We start from the raw sequence: 4,976 nt of genomic DNA on the forward strand, positions 1-4,976 counted from the left end.
TATTGTTATAAACTTACAGTTTATGTTGCTATGTTATTGATGTATAACTTTTAATGGAGGGATTATTTGACTTTATGGGATGTGAATTGTTAACTGTTATGTATAGCTAAGAATTTCAGGTCATATACACGTTAAATGATAACAGTTAACAGATGATGAATTACAATTAATAACTTACAAGTAATAGTTAACAAATAATGGATTACGGTTAACAGTTTACAAGTAACAGTTAACAAATAATAAATTATAGTTAACAGTTTACAAGTAACAGTTAACAGATAATTGATTATAGTTAACAGTTTACAAGTGACAGATTATAAGTAACAGTTAACAAATAATAAATTATAGTTAACAGTTTACAAGTAACAGTTAACAGATAATTGATTATAGTTAACAGTTTACAAGTAACAGATAATTGATTATAGTTAATAGTTTACAAATAACAGTTAATGATTAATAGTTAACAGGATAAGGGTGTTAGTTAACAGATTACAAATAATCCATTATCCTGTTAGCTATTATTTATAAACTGTTAACTATAATCCATTATCTATTAACTGTTAACTATTAGCTATAATCCATTATCTATTAATTGTTGTTTGTAAACTGTTAACTGTAATCCATTATCTGTTGTGTATAATCTGTTAATTGTTATAATTTAACTTGAGGGACCAAACAATCATTTATGGGCTTTTACTCTCAAGTTTCACCTCTTGAGTAGAGGTCTTTGGGGACATGTCGGCGGATCTTTTGTACCTCCTATCAAAGCTACAAGCATCACTGATGATGCATACAATAAAGCTCTTCAAGATTGGACCATGGGCGAACATAAGACAATGGCCCTTCTAATTCAATCAGTTACACTGACCATTCAGCTACAGCTAGTTAATTCCACTTCCGCTAAATCCCTATGGATGCATCTCCAAGGTTTCTACAATAGACAAGATGATGCACATGGATGTCATCTACTTCAAGAAGTCGCTTTGGCATAACAAGGTGAAAGATCCATTCATGTATCTTATATTTACATGCTTGATTTGTGGTAGCAGCTTATAGCTCTTGAACCTGTCATACACGTTAATTGATAACAGTTAACAAATTATACATAACAGTTAATGGATTACAGTTAACAGTTTATACATAACAGTTAACATATAATGGATTACAGTTGACAGTATTTACAAGCAACAGGTAATAGTTAATGGATTATAGTTAACAATTTATAAATAACAATTAACAGTTAATGGTTAATAGTTAATAGGATAATGGATTATTTGTAATCTGTTAACTAACACCCTTATCTTGTTAACTATTAACTATTATTTGTAAACAATTAACTATAATCAATTATCTGTTAACTATTAATTGTAAACTGTTAACTATAATCCATTATCTGTTAACTGTTACTTATAAATTGTTAACTGTAATCCATTATTTGTTAACTATTACTTATAAACTGTTAACTGTAATCCATTATCTGTTAACTGTTATGTATAATTTGTTAACTGTTATCATTTAACGTGTATATAACCTGAAATTCTTAGCTATACATAACAGTTAACAGACAATTCACATCCCATAAATTCAAATAATCCCTCCATTGAAAGTTATACATCAATAACATAGCAACATAAACTGTAAGTTTCTAACAATAAAAACATAACGCGGTCAGCCAATCTCTTTCTATCAATTACAACAATATCCAAATTTAACCCCAAATCCCCATAATGTCCCCCCTTCAAAAAACTTGAAATGGTTGCCAATTTTTTCTCACATTAGCATTATCATCCCCAAAATATTGCACTTTCCCATTTGGCCCCTCTTCCACATAAACATAGAACCTCATCGCAAAAGCTAACACCAACACAACCCACATACTCAAAGATAACCAAACCCAAAACCTCAACAATCCTCAATATCACAACGCCATCCTCCTCTTGCACATAAGACTTTGTATTCTCAAGAAATCCATCGGTCCTCGAGAAGATGAGGAGAGCGACGACACCGCATGAGCCCAGGATGATGAGGTTGCTAAGGAGGAGGAGGAGGAGAAGATGGAGAGGATGATGGTGAGGAGATGGAGAAGGATGAGGAGGAAGTCGATGAGGGAGGGAGGAGACGGATGGAGAGGGCTAGGAAAATGCAGCTTGTGACGGCACCGATGCGAATGTAGTTTGTGAGGAGGAAGAATTTGTGGGTTTTTGATGTGGAGTTTGAGAGGCTGATGCCCATTTTGAAAATTGGGGGAGTTTCGTAGCACTATTTGGGGGAGTCGAAGGGGAGTAGGGTTTGGATCTCGAGGGACGAGGCAGAGAAGTTGCGGAGCTTGAAGAGGGCCAGGGCGTTGAAAGTGTGGTGCTCGTGGGGGATCGAGAGGCAGTTGAGGGAGCAGGCCTTGAAGAGGGCCAGGGCGTTGAAAGTGTGGTGCTCGTGGGGGATCGAGAGGCAGTTGAGGGAGCAGGCAGCGACAACCTTATCGACGATGGAGAGCCACTGGCCGCGGTTGAGGGATGTGAGCTCGTAGCAGAGGTCAGAGGGTGAGGTGAAGAGGACGGCGGAGGAGAGGGGATCGCCGACGGTTGAGGGTGTTTGGATTTTGAGATGATGACAGAGGAGGAAGAGGAGGAAGAAGAAGGTGGGTTTTGGGGAGATGACAGTGATTTTGGGGAGGGGTAAACTTGAGTTTTTTGGTAAAAAACCTATAAATGGGGCTATAATCAAGAGCTGGAGGGGTTGAGACACAATTTTCTCAAATTTTGGGGGCTGCAGTGCATAACTAAAAGTATGAGGGACTGGGGCACATTGCCTTTTAAAATTTGGGGGTTGGAAGCAATTTTTCCAAAATATTTTACACACAAAAGTCAACCGAAGAACAGAAACTATAATTCTTGGCGGCTAAGTTCAGAACACTGAAATCTGGATCTTAGATGATGACACTGAACCTGCTAATTATATTACTAAATCAAGTTATTGACTTTTTAATATAAAAGTCTACAATCAATTGATTAATTAATACTTCATCTTCTCTTACATGCTCTCGGTTTCCCAAATTAAAGTAGCATTTCGAAAGTACCGTGAAATTGCCGAGGAATATCCTATTCATGATTTGTACTCTCTCACAAGTTTAAAAATCTATTTGGATTAAACTCTTAAGTCAAAGAATGAAAACTTTTAAAACAGCTCCGGCTCTTTATAGTATTTTTATATCTTAAATGAGGAAAATATGTAACCAAAAAAGTGCTCTATTCCTTATATTTTTAGTGAACAATAAGAAAAGATTGGTCATACATATTTTGAGAAACTAAAAATGTTGACAATGAAATATCGATGAAACCAATTTTCTCTATAAAATGAAGAATATATCAATACTTAATAGTGCTGTAGGAATAGAATAAAGAGAATTGAGAATCCAATTTTCTCTATACACATTGGTACCTGAATGATGGTGTAAAATTTATTGTAATATATTTTTCCAAATTTGACAAATGGCATTTAAACAATCAGTAGAATTGTTTTCTTGTCTAGTCTAAAAATTTAACTTATCATCAAATTTATCCAAATTCAAATTCTATCAATCACGAATTTAAAGTGAATTTATAAGAGAAAAAAAAAGAGACTTTGTGAGTCTAAATTTTGTCCGCATTAAAAGAGCACTCAACTTCTCAAACTATATATGACATGTTATTGCAACCTCCAATTAATGCTCGTACTAACTTTATAACTTTGATGCTTTTGAAGTTTAAGAGGTATACCACATGTTTTAGTTGAGTGACATTTTGATCAAATAGAGTGCAGAGTAGGGACTTAAACCAAAATTTAAAATTATTTATCATATTATGGACAAGCATAGAATAGACTCACCGGCCAGTGTGTGTGCGTATATATAAACACTGGTGAACCTAACTTTGTGTTATGCTAATTTTGATGCTTGCACTAGCCAATGACATTTCCTTCTGGCCAATAAATTAACAACTTTTTTAATAATTGATGTACTACTTCTGTTGCACTCTAGAATCTAGAAGAAAAGGTGGCAATAGGGAGCAGAGCTTATTTTATAAGCCTTGTTGGTAGTTAACTATAGCCATCATAACTAATATCATAAGATAATAATGCTTTCTCACTTTCTTAATGGTGCTCCTTTTATAATGTAATAATATGCCATTGGACTTGAGTAGAAGCAATCAGGAGGACCCTTTGTGCTTATAATACTACCATATGATATTATACAATCTTTTCTCTCATGTCTGCTAATTTGTTTGTTTTAACAATTAATGGAGGAGATCCTATTGTTTTTGATGTGAGATTTATAATTTGTCAATTATGAATTTCAAGCAAAAAGATTCAGGGGCATTGACCTGATAATAAAAATGATCTGAAGATTACCGAGATGGTGGACTTGTTTTGTGATCCGATCTAGTGGTTAAATGCATGCTCTCTCTGTTTAATTTAGAAAGCATGAGTTTTGATTTGACGGCAAGAATCTGGGTTTTAGCTTCCTACAGGGTTCACGTATTAGATATTCCTTTTTCATTAATGCGACTGAACAGTCCACTTCGTCGATCGTGGTTAATGCAAGCTAAAGAGCCCACTTAATTATAATTTAATTGAGTAAAATTTAGAATTAATACGGATCTAGAGTCAAATCCACACCTCCGTATACTTCGGGAGCAAGAAGTACCGTCAAGAGGTTGAAAGACAACTTCACCGTCATTTTAGTAGAGAAGGCCGATAATATTGCTGTGGAGCGTGGTTTGTATGGAGAATATATAATAACTGTAATCTGAAAATTAAGTACCTAGAAAGTAGCACTATGATTGTAGGGGTCTCAGGAGGCAGCAAGTGACCCCGACCAAAATAATATTACCACTTTATGGTACTTTTGTATTTTGGTTATGTGTAAAAAAAATTTATGACATACGTATGTATCTTCAGTTGCTTATTATATGGTGGTATCCAAGAAAGAGAAAAGAATAGAG

Source organism: Asparagus officinalis, chromosome 5 (genome assembly GCF_001876935.1).
Source record: "Asparagus officinalis chromosome 5, Aspof.V1, whole genome shotgun sequence".
NCBI classification, from domain to species: Eukaryota; Viridiplantae; Streptophyta; class Magnoliopsida; order Asparagales; family Asparagaceae; genus Asparagus; species Asparagus officinalis.